Below are 13451 nucleotides of genomic sequence, written 5' to 3' on the forward strand. Positions count from 1 at the left end.
GCAATGACAGCATCACAGAAGAGATTCATTTTCTCCTGCTCTGGTGAGCATTGCAGTAATTCATTTTGCAGGAATCAGTGAGAATATATAACTTTTCTTCTCAGACATTTGCCCTGGAGCACATGTAGAAGCCTTACATTAGCGGAGAGATAATAATAAAACGGCATGATTTTTTTCTCAGCAGTTATAAAGACTGCACTCAGTGAAATACAATGTAAGTAAAAGGGTCACAAGTTTTTGCTCTTATACTGTAAATATATTTTTTAAATGCTCTACGTGGCTGCATCATTCAAGCATATTTATCAGTGTATATGTGTCCTATCCTAAGTGCTAAAATAATGCTTAACCCATAAAGCAATCAGTAGTTTGTTGAAAATAATGGTGCCACTTCGTCTCAGATAAGACAGTTCCTATTTAGAAAGATATTTTTCATTATTATGCACCTATTGTTTCTTATCAGAAGGAATAATAGTTTTTAATCATGTGCACAAAAGAGAAATTGATTATTGAATCAACCAGTATCTCAAATACATATTTCATGTTGAAATACAAATGCACTTATAAGTCATTAAGTGGCTCATGTTTCTGGCAGAAATGAGAAGACGACAGGTTTTACTAAAAAAATGAAATAGCAATAATTTCCTTTGTGTTCTACTCTGTTGGAATATTAATTTTATTTATGTCTGTCAATTGTATGTTTTGTAATTTAATTCCCATTGGTTTTCACTTATACTCATATTTTAAGCCAATATTTGAGGAGTATATGCTTTTAGTCTGCATGTCCTCCCTGTGGTCGCGTGGGTTTTCTCCGGGTGCTCCGGTTTTCTCCCACATCCCAAAGACATGCTGCAGGTTGATTGGGCACTCTAACTTGGCCTTAGGTGTGAGTGTGTGCATGTGTGTGCCTTCTGTGGAAGGTTGGGTGCCGGGCCGGCAACTCGACACTGTAAAACTCCACTGCCAATCATGAGCGGACAAGGTGATCCGCTGTGGCGACCCTTAACGGGGAAAAAGCTGAAAGAAGAAGAAGAAGAAGATTCGAGGAGTATATGCTTTTGTTTCATTTTGCTTTATTTGACCGCTGTTACTGTTGTCCATAATAATTTCATTCTGTCTTCTCTTGCCTTCATTAAAAAGCATCTTTGGACCAGTCATCCTACAAGTTAACAAAGATAAAAATAAAAATTGTGCGTGTGTCTGCGTGTGTGTGCGTGTGTGTGCGTGTGTGTGCGTGTGTGTGTGTGTGTGTGTGTGTGTGTGTGTGTGTGTGTGTGTGTTAAAATAAATGTGCTACATTATGACTCTTACATAAACACTACATTGTATGTAGCATTACTCTTATTTATGTTACAAGGTTCCATTTCTTCTGGGAAGATATACCTGTAAGCATCAAAGAAACTCATTTGGAGAAAACTGCATCTTATGGAAATTATGCTTTTTTCCTAACAACAGTTTGACCATGCATATAGCAGAGCAGATACATTTCTATGTCAAACATAAACATCTGTCAGTATTGGACGATGAACTATCCGAATCTCAAAAGGAGTATTTTACAGTTAGGTGGGACAAGCCCAAATTCCATCTGTAGGTATGCACAACCCTACACACGTAGCACTAAACTAAATAATCAGCTCCACGTTTTAGTCACAAAAAAAATTAAACTACTTGGGTTATGGCAGGGCTTAAGCATTTTCCTCTCTCCACAATACTTGCGTCTTTCGGCTTTTCCCGGTTTGGGGTTGCCACAGCGGAACTCCGGTCAGCTAATGATTGGTAGTGGATTTTTACATACTGGGTTACCAGCCCTGATGCACAACCTTCAACGAAGGCATGCCCCATTCACGTAAGCCTCCACACAGAAGACGCTCTAGCTGAGAATCGAACGGGACAGTGTCTTGCTATGAGGCGACAATGCTACTGCAGCACCACCACCGCAGTTCTCCTCTCTCCACAATACTGCAAACTGATAAAGAAAAATAGCTTTTTTTCATAATGAAAATCCATTCCAAGGCACGTCTCACATCCCAGACTTCCTGAGTACTTAAAGAAATATTACCCACATATCTAATTCCTAACAGTAATACACACACACACACACACACACACACACATACACACACACACACACACACACACACACACATACACAATACACACACACACATACACAATACACACACACACACACACACACACACACACACACACACACACACACACACACACACACACACACACACATACACACCTCTCTCTAAATCTATATAATGCTGAAGACAGTACCTTCTTCTGTTGCAGCAGCAGGTCTGCATAAAGAAATCCTCCTGCCCGAACAGCAGTTTGTAAAGGAATCCGCGGCTCATGCGCATGGCATGCTGATGCAATTGCGCACATGATGACGAGTTATTCGGGATGGTTGAGAGGTTGCAAGTGCTGCAAAAATGGGAGGGCTCCCCTCCCCCCTCTCTCTATGGTTCCGGCGCCCATGTCCGCCACTCAAGTCACTTCACAACAAGTACAAATACAACTCTGTCATTGTCCATGCTTGAGTGAATGACTTGAGACATACCTCCCTAGACTACATGAAAAGAGACATGAAAGAGCTCTCGGATCATGTGGCCCAGGCAGGTATGACCCTAGCCCTGAGTAGCATCCTGCCCTCACCCAGAATGATACCACAGTATAAGGACAAAATGATTGACTTCAATTGGCTAAGCTTCTGGTGTCATTCAAAGGGGATCCAGTATCTGTCTGCTTGGGACAACATGATCGACAAACCATGATGTTACACTTTAGCGCGCTTTTGCGTGATTTAGCGCGGAGTTGCCCATAGAGCACCATCGGGCAGCGCCAGTTAAACAAGGTTAAACTATTTCTGGCTCCGTAAAGTCTGCTTTTCAATTTTTCCCTTAGAACTTCTCTACTTGCAATCTAAACAGTCTATTCTCTATCTCAAAAGCTCAGCACTTGCTCCTAAAGCTTTTTTTATATAGATAAAGCTCAGCACTTGCTCCTAAAGCATTTTTATATAGGTAAAGTACTTGTATACTAAACAAAGTACTACATTAGCCTAGAATCCCCTTGAGTACCCATTTCCCTATAGGTCCCTTCTGACTTAGTTACACAGCAAACTTTATCACTTTTTCTAGCATGTCGAAGGGTCAGTTGCTAGCGTCCTCTCCTGTTCAGCTGGTAAATCTGGGCATCTTGAGGCAATGTTACAATTGCCTCATGTACACAGACAACCCACTCCTTCTCCCACAAAACACAAATACATGTGAGAGATGCAACTATATAGCCAAACTGGAGGCTGAGCTCTCTCAACTCAGGACTGGCAAGACCAGACAGGAGGAGAAGGAAACCACGACACCACAAACCCAGTTTCACATAGAACTATCACAACTGCAAAACAAACACATAAACACACAAAGACATACTCGAGGCACTGATCAAAAATCTACCAAAACTACAGAGGCCTCCAAAGCAGACACCCAAGCAACTGCCACCTCAAGACATAAGACATGCAACACATAGTTCTCAAAGTCAGTGTGCTAAACAGTCACAGCCCTTAAGGCCAAACACAATGCCAGACACACTTGTTATAGGTGACTCCATAGTCAGACACACTGACGTCCCACTCACCAGACTGAACAAGGAAAAGATCACAATAAGCTGCCTGTCAGGCGCTAGAATCCACCACATAACACAAGCACTCAGGTCACTCCACAGCAAGTACAAGTATGACTCAGTCATTGTCCATGCCGGTGTGAACGACCTGAGACGTACCTCCCTGGACTACATGAAAAGAGACATAGAGGAGCTCTCAGATTATGTAGCCCAGGCCGGTATGACCCTGACCCTGAGCAGTATCCTACCCTCACCAAGAATGATGCCACAATACAGAGACAAAATGATCAGCTTTAATAATTGGCTTAATTACTGGTGTCATTCTAAGGGGATCCAATGTCTGTCTGCCTGGGATGACATGCTTGACAAGCCACGCTGCTTCACAAGGGACGGCTTGCACCTGTCACCCCTGGGCTTCCGGATATTGGCAAAGGCTCTTGCCACCCCATAGTGCCTTTTACAGGCAAGGCTCAAATGATAAACCTACTGCCCTAGAAAACAAAAATGGAGAAAAACTAAGGGTAATACTGCTCAATGCCAGAAGTCTAAACCTCAAGATGCATGCCCTCAAAGCCCTCCTCAGTATGGAGAACATCAATGTCTGTGCTGTGACTGAAACCTGGTTCAAGGCTCCTGAGAGCACCCCAGCACTATCAGGTTATACCTCATATCATGCGTTCCGGCCCCAAAATCCGGACCGAACCACAAAAGAAGGGGGAGTATCCATATTCATAAAGGATACCCACACCTCCAGGTTAGTGGCAATGCACGAAGCATCGGAGACCATCCAGGTGCAATTAACCATAGGTAAAACTGCCCTACAGTTTGTAACATGCTACAGACCACCTTCTCAAACTCAGGAAACCCACACAGCCTTCCTGTAGACACTGGAGAGTATGAATGTCTCTCCAAACACCATCATATTGGGTGACTTCAACTACCCAAACATAGACTGGGAACATTAATCAAGCCCCAACACCCTAGCCCAAAGGTTCCTTGAGTTCATAAACTCAAATGCTATGGAACAACTAGTCACCATTCCCACAAAAGGAGAAAATATACTAGACCTGATCATCACAAACATGGGGACAAAATGCTCCACACCGGAAGTATATCCCTCATTGGTGAGATCAGACCATAAATTAATCTCACTGGAGATCCACATCCCGCCCCCACCCCCAGCAAAAAAGACCACAGTGAAGAACTTCTCAAAAGCAAACTTCACACTTCTTAAGACTGGAGTGGTATCCTTTAAGGCCCCCGAGCCAGTGGAAACCACAACCCACGCTGCTGAAACCCTTACAAATGCCTTCTACGAGCACCTCCAGGAATGTATGGATCAAGCAATCCCTAATAAAATCAAGACCCTTTCCACCAAAGGCAGGCGCCTGGTCTGGTGGACTCCAGCCATAAACAAACTCTACAACAAGAGGAGAAAACTACTACATGACAGAGCAAAATCCCTAAAAGGGAAGGCATCTCTGATCAATACTAGCAAAAAACTACGATCACTCATAAAATCATCCAAGGCCAACTTTGAGAGAAAAATCGCTAATGACACAAAAGACAATCATAAAGCCTTCTTTAGCTATGTTAGAAACCTGGGTGGAAACTCCCAGATATGCTCAGAATTAGTCCAAAATGATAAAAAAATCACTGAACCCACAGACATTGCCAACATACTGGCAGACAGGTTCAATGCAAATTTCTCCCCTCCCTCCCCCCCAAAAGGAGAAATATCTATCCCACCAGAGTCTAGCCTCCCAAACATCTCAGATGCCCAGGTGAGAGCTGCTCTCTCTAAAGCAAAAAACACAGCATCAATGGGACCGGACGGTGTCCCTGGCTGTGTGCTACACAAACTCAATGAGGAACTAAACCCACACATAAGGCTGCTGTTTAATCTTAGCCTTACTACAGGATACGTACCCAAAGAATGGCGTACGGCAACTGTGGTCCCACTCCATAAAGGCGGTGCTTCTACGGACCCTGGAAATTACCGCCCCATAAGCTTGACGAGCCTTGTCTGCAAAGCTATGGAGAGGATCATAATGGAACTCATAAATAAAGACATTGGGGACCTACAGACACTGGATCCTACCCAATTTGGCTTTGTCAAGGGCAGATCCTGCCTCTTGAACTTGGTCAACTTTTTCGAAACAGTCACTAAGGCCATTGATGAGGGTAAGGCAGTTCACACAGCCTACCTTGACCTAGCAAAAGCGTTCGACACAATACCCCACTCGGGCATCATAGAAAAGCTCACCAGCTTAGATGTAAACCCATATGTCACAAGATGGGTTGCAAACTGGCTCAAGGACAGAACACACAGGGTTAGAGTTGCTGGTGCCATGTCAGACTCTAAGCCGGTCACGCGGTGTCCCACAGGGCTCAGTCCTGGGCCCCTCTTGTTCGGCATTTATTTTTCTGAAGTGCAGGCAAACATAGGGGGATTGTGGCTGACAAAATTTGCAGATGACTGCAAACCGGGCACCATAATTGACACTCCATCAGACACAGACATCCTCCAGAAAGGTCTCATAGAAATGGATAACTGGTGCCAGAGCCATGGCCTTAAGCTAAATGCCAAAAAAATGTATAGTCATACCCTTTGGGAAAAACAAGGTAACCCCTAATTACCACATAGGTGGTAATCCATTAAACACGGAAGAAGTTATCAGGGACCTGGGGACCCAAGTTGACAGTAACCTGTCTTTTGACACTCACATTGCCAAAGTGGTTAGGAAGACCTTCTACATTGCCCACCTGATCATGAAGGGATTCACATCCAGATCAGGAGAGGTCATTGTACCCCTGTACTCTTCACTTATCAGACCAATGATTGAGTACAACGCCCCATTCGGAATGTACCTTACCCGACACCTGCAGCAGTTGGAAAGACCCCAAAAGTTCCTCACCAAAAGGATAAAGGGGCTCAAACATATGTCATACGATGCCCGACTGAAGAAACTCCAGCTCTATTCAGTCACATACCGTCTGCTCAGAGGTGATCTGTGCCTGACATACAAGGCCATGTCTAACCCAGAATTAATGGACATGCTCCACCTCAAAAAATCCAAATCCACCAGAGCCACGAGAGCAAGAGACTTAAACCTCAACACGGATATAAATAGGACGTGCTGGAGGGACAGATTCATCACCCAGAGACTCCCTACACTATGGAACAGAATCCCAGTCCATGTGAGGCAGAGCCCCTCACTGACTCTGTCCAAGAGAAATCTTGACGAGTGGATGGGAGATCGTAGGTTTACCCCGGGAATCATCTCTGTATCACTGCTGGACAGAGGCACAGCAAACTAATGGGTATAGTATTCTCATCCTAAGGGGTGGTGAAAGCCACACACACTCTGGCTAGGTTTATAAATGCCCTAGGGCAGATAGCCTAGTATGAACCTATGAACCTATGAACCTATGAACCAAGAGATTGTCTGCACCTGTCACCCCTGGGATTCAGGTTAATGACTAAAGCTCTTGCCACCACTATAGTGCCTTTTTTAGGCAAGGTTCAAAGGATAAAACCACCACTGTAACAGATACAAGGATATAAATCTGAAGGTAATGCTACTCAATGCTAGAAGTCTAAACCTCAAAATGCACTCTCTCGAGGCACTCCTAAAAATGGAGAACATCGATATCTGTGCAGTAACTGAGACTTGGTTCAAGACTCCAGAGAGCACCCCTGCAATACTAGGCTACAAATCTTACCACATTTTTCGGCCACCAAACCAAGACTGAAACACTAAAGGTAGAGGAGTGTCCATATTCACCAAGGATATTCACACCTCTAGGCTAGTTGCCCAACACAATGCATCTGAAATGAAAGCCAATCTGGTGGTCCCCTGCCATAAACAAATTATACAACAGAAGAAAGAAACTGTTGCAGAAAAGAGGAAAATCCCAGGATGCAAAAAACTCCCTTACCAGCCTCAGTAAGAAGCTGAGATCCCTCATAAAATCCTCCAAAGCTAGTTACGAAAATAAAATTGCCAAAGATTCCAAAGACAAAGACAAGGCATTCTATAGTTATGCCACAAATCTAAATGGCAATGCTTAGAGCTGCTCTGAGCTACAACAGAATGGCATTAAATATACTGATCCCAAGGATATTTCCAATATCCTGGCAAATTGATTTAGTGCCAACTTCACCCCTTTCTCACCCCCTAAAGGGCCCATCTCAATACCAAAAGATTGCCAAATTCCAGTAATCATGGCCACACAGGTAGAAACCACATTCTCCAAAGCTAAGAATACAGCATCCATGGGACCAGATGACATCCCGGGCTGTGTATTACATGAACTACAAAATGAGTTGGCACCTCACCTAAGTGTCATGTTTAATCATAGCCTCACCTCAGGCTTCGTGCCCACTGAGTGGAAGCACAGCTACAGTTATCCCACTCCACAAGGGGGGAATCCACCTTGGCTCCCGGAAACTACTATCCCATCAGTCTGATGAGCCTGATCTGCAAGGGCATGGAATGCATTATCATGGAACTTATAAACAAAGACATTGGCAGCCTTTAAACACTGGACCCCACCCAGTTTGGGTACATGAAGGGCCGATCTTGTCTCCTGAACCTAACTGATTTCTTCGACTCAGTCTTCAGAGTTGTGCACAAGGGTGAGGCAGTCCACACAGCCTATCTGGACCTCGCCAAGGCCTTCGACACCATCCCCCACTCTGGAATCTTAGATAAACTTACTAAGCTGGGCATAAATCCCTACATCACTCAATGGGTTGCCAGCTGGCTTACTGACAGAACCCAGACTGTAAACGTAGCCAACTTCAAATCCAGCTCCAGACAAGTGACAAGTGGAGTACCTCAGGGTTCAGTCCTGGGACCACTCTTGTTTGGCATCTACTTCTCTGAAGTACAGGCCAACACTAAGGGACTCTGGCTAACAAAGTTCGCAGATGACTACTAACTGGGAGCCATTATTGAATACCCAAATGATGTCGATATTCTACAAAAGGGCCTTACAGAAACAGATGCTTGGTGCCAGAGCCATGGGCTCAAGCTTAATGCCAAGAAATGTATAGTTATCCCCTTTGGGAAAAAACATGTACCCATGAATTACCACATAGGTGGCAGTACACTAAACACTGAAAGTGTGATGAGAGACTTAGGGACACAGGTGGACAGTGGTCTCACCTTCGAGAACCGCATCACCACAACAGTCAGGAAATCCTTCTATGTGACACACCTCATCACTAAGGGGTTTTCATACAGAAAAAAGGTGGTCATTGTCCCACTGTACTCATCCCTCATTAGACCCATTATAGAGTACAATGCCCTGTTTGGTATGTACCTCACAAGAAATCTGCAACAGCTGGAAAGGCCGCAGAAATACCTCACTAAAAGAATCACAGGCCTAAAGCAGATGCCCTATGCTGACCATCTAAAAAAACTCCAGCTATACTCTGTGGCATATCGTCTACTCAGAGGCGATCTCTGCTTAACATACAAGGCCATGTCAAACCCAGAGCTGTTGGACATGCTTCACTTAAAGAAATCCCAATCCCTTAGAGCCACACGCTCCGTGGATCTAAACCTTGTCATCACAATGAACAAAACATGCTGGAGGGATAGGTTCCCGACTCAGAGACTATCCAGACTCTGGAATAGACTGACCATACATGTCAAGCAGAGCGCCTCCTTGGCCCTCTTCAAAAGGGAAATAGGAAATTCACCCCGGGGGTCACGTCAATCACCCTGATAGACAGGGGTCTAGGGAAGTAAATATTGTGGGAAGAAATATCCGGGGAATTGTTTGGCTAGGCTTGTATAGGCCCTAGGGCCAACAGCCTAGTACCAACCTATGAACCTCTGTCTCAGTTTATCACTTTATGCAACTTTCTAAATAATAAGTTACTGATGTCTCTTAAGTTTTCATCTACAGCTGACCTAGCCCACACTTTTGTCTAAATACTTAATTTTAATCCATTTAATGCCATCTATTTAATCATACATAATACTTTGTCATTCACATATCATATCCATCATCTCAACCTACCTTTCTGACATCCAGCCTTAAAACATACCTCTCAACTGTCCAGATTTTTGCAGAATATCCCTATTTTTGCCTCATAGTTTTGATTTGTTCCTCATAAAAATTTAGTTTTCTGGCCAGTCAACGAGGACTGAATTCACTAAATAATGACAGACATTTAAGTTTCAGAATTCATATCCTTTGGAAAATGCATGATAACACAAAACCTTTTATTCTAGCAACTTTCTAAGTTTATAGAGGAATATTTAAATGTTTCCCTATTTTGGGCCTTTGTCCAAATTATTTTTGGCTTTGTCCAGATTTCTTGTGTTAAGAAGTTGAGAAGCATACTTACAAATATCCTTTCACATATATTTTACTCTTTGTTCCAGACTGTTATTTGCTCCTGCTGAATCTTACTCTTTTCTCCAACCCCCCATCAGTTTCCCATCAGGAGAGAGAGAGAGAGAGACACAGCGAGAGAGAGAGAGAGAGAGAGAGAGAGCAAAGAACTGTCACTTCAGTAATACTTTCTTCAACTACTTGGCATCTTTTTCCAGCTTATAAAGCATGGTAGGTGCAATAATTCAATGTTTTGTGTTAATTACTGTTGTTTGTCTTTTTGGCTTTTCCCGGTTAGGGGTCGCCACAGTGGAACTCTGGTCCTCTAATGATTGGCAGCAGATTTTTATGGTGCCAAGTTGCCAGCCCAATGCCCAACCTTCAGCAAAGGCACGCCCATTCACACATGTCTTTCGGAGGCCACTCGACCATGGGGAGGACATGCAGACTCCACATAGAAAGCACTCCAGTCGAGAATCAAACAAGAGAACGTCTTGCTGTGAGGCAACAACGCTTCCGCTGTGCCACCACGGCACACATTTTGTGTTTTGTGTTTGTGTTAATTACTACTTTTCAAAAATGGCAAAACAAATGCATTGTCATTTATATCTCTCACTCTGTCCACATGAAGTCGATAGCCCAAGGGCCACGTTAACGTTCTAATCTAAAATAATCTACTCTAAATTGAAAAAAGATCTACATCATATTTCAGTGATCCCTTACTTTATGTAATAACAGTCAGAACCTTAGCTCCCGCATACCATGTACTTAGGGCAGATGCCCCCTTCGCCCGACTCCAGCTACACCTCTGATAAAAGTTTTATCAAAACATCACTTCATTTTGTCTATGATATTTAAAACTGTACAATTTTAATTTGCCAGCATTTGTTCCCAATATTCAACAAAAAATAAATAAAAAATAAGAGAAAAGAGTCCCACCTAAGTTTTAAATGTTCACCGTGTGTCTGTACTGCATGATCCCAGATCACAGTGCAATCATATATACATATAGTTAAGTAATGGAAGCTGTAGGAATCACTAACGTAATGTAGAGCTCAGTTCAAACAATGCCGCCACATTTCAAAATACTACTAAAGTATGTCTCTTCATTTTCTGGTCTTACCCTAATAATCCAAATTTCACTGTTTTTCAGTACTCTCCAGTTACCAGATGCAACACCTCTTGGTGAATCTAACCATATTATTATTTGCGTCACTGTTGCAAATGGGAATTTTGCCTATCAAACTAGATTTTTCCTTCCACTCATCTTCCACTTCTCTAGATGTTTCAATATTGCTCATGTCAATCATGTATTTTATTGTTTACAACATTTTCAACTTCTTCAGTCTCACTGGTAGTTCCTTTATTTTCACAATCACTTCATCAGGGCTGGCCTGAAATTGATCGGTGCTATACCCAGTAAAGCAAAGAAACATAAATCAATTGGTTACTCCGCCTATCAGGACTGTTGAAGAGCAGCCCACTATCCCATTCCAAAAGAGCCTTCAGTGTTGCAATGAATCTGAACTGAAATCTTATTTTTTAACATGTTCTCACTGCTGCCATAAAATAGGAATAGCTCTTTTAAAGTCATCTCAGAATAAGTTTACTCCACAAACACTTTTTTCCCAAACTGCCACTATTAATTTTCTACTTGTTTGCTACTGTTTCTACAACAATTGTACTCTCTCATACCAAGTCAAAAACGTAATTAGTACTGGTCTGTTTCCCATATCGAAATTTTCTTTCTGGCAGTGGAATGCATTTTGCCAGTACAACACTCGAGTAGTCTTGGCAAAACCAGTCTATGCTGCTGTTTTATCTCTTACATAATCCAACAAGTCATTCCTACCTTCTTCCTTTAAAATTGTATATAGCCTGAAATTCCTGTATCATGCACTATCTTCCAGCCCTGTGAGATGGGACTTAACCTGATTAAGGCACTTAATTGTCCTTGCAGTGTTTTCGTGAATCTCCGCCATTTGCAGTCTCATGGATTCCATCACTTTCTGATGGTGTTGCAGGTATCGGTCATCATAAATAGTGGTAGCTCCAAGTCTTTTCATGAAGACATTAAATGCTCTAATGATGTTCCGCAGCACAGTTCATATTTCCTACAGACCATTTCTCATAAATTAATTTTAATTTTATCTATTTTTATTTTTTTGAAATGGCACAGCACAGTAAATGACAAGAACAAGCAATGAGCAATTATGTTACTTCAGCAGCTGGAAGTTAACATTGTGCTTATCTTCTATGTTATAATCTAAATGTTTTATGATATTTCCTTAATGCAAAATGGTGTTGTCAAATTTAATAATGTGTGTGTCTTAAACAAATTTTATCTGTATTTACTTGGAGCACTGCACTCTGAAATGAAACTGTCACAAAACTATATTTCTGTACAGACATGAAATGACTATTTATATTATAGTTAACTCAAGCCCTACTAAAGTGGTGAGTTGATGCTCCTACCAATATATTTATATCTGATTACTCATATGTTACATGGGAAACCAAATTTATATTACACACGTATTTCGGAGATTAAAATGCATTGGAAATATTATAAATCAGACTGTTGCTATCAATTCTGAATTTATAGAGTGGAAATGGCAGACTGAATGGAAGGTAGAGATATTGGTGCTGAGGGAGTTTCCACAGAAAATAGAATCTCTGATTAATAAACATGTGCCAAAGGGAAGAAGTAGCGGTAGTGGGAAAACTATTCATTATGGTGGATAGGCAAATTAAATAAGTAATTAAACAATGATTAGCAGATCAAACTGCGGTTGAGGATTGTATTCCCCCTAAAGACCCACTCCCTATGTTAACTCACCCCATCCTAGAGAAAGGTGTGCAAGGGTCTATACTGATGTATCATCCAAGAATCTGCATGTATACAGCCACAACCCCAACCCCTGAGTACAGTGGCCCTGTGCATTCCCAGCCCCCACCATGGAACATACATGAGGATGAGTCCAAGTGCATGCACTCACACCCACAGGATGAGCATGCCTATCATTGTTGCCTGCACCTTCAAGTTCTTGAATCCCTGTCTAAACTTTGGTTGTGTGGGCCATTGTCAAGACTTTAACCTCTATGCTACAGGTGCAGGCATGTCTCACTCTACAGTGATGCAGTGAATTATAGTACTCGTATTGGGAGGAGAGGGATTGAAGCCAATTCAGGGAATAAGATATTTCTAAGCTCCAAAAAGTTAAAGAAACAAGATACCATTATACCAATTTATCAGCTAGAAGAATTACTCTTCATACAGTCAGTGTTTATTCAGATTTCTCAAGCACAAAAGTAGAAACACTCTGTTCTATATGGATATACTATTTAGTGTAAAAATCAGAAAATTGGATTATGGGCCACTGTTTGGTGGTCATCATTTTCAACCCTACTAACTAGCCTACAACATTAGCACTCTTCAGAATTGTTCTGGCAAACTTTTTTCCCTTACT

The 13451-nt window shown here is 42.3% G+C and overlaps 1 protein-coding gene across 1 annotated transcript in view; it reads right to left on the reverse strand.

Annotated features, from left to right (window-relative positions):
* The window catches only part of COL4A2 (collagen type IV alpha 2 chain), a 1470466-nt gene that overhangs the window by 341001 nt on the left and 1116014 nt on the right, over positions 1 to 13451 (reverse strand). The gene's annotated exons all lie outside the window — the stretch shown is intronic.

The sequence above is a fragment of the Protopterus annectens genome, chromosome 5.part0 (assembly GCF_019279795.1).
Source record: "Protopterus annectens isolate FY-2018-M chromosome 5.part0, PAN1.0, whole genome shotgun sequence".
Taxonomy (NCBI): Eukaryota; Metazoa; Chordata; order Ceratodontiformes; family Protopteridae; genus Protopterus; species Protopterus annectens.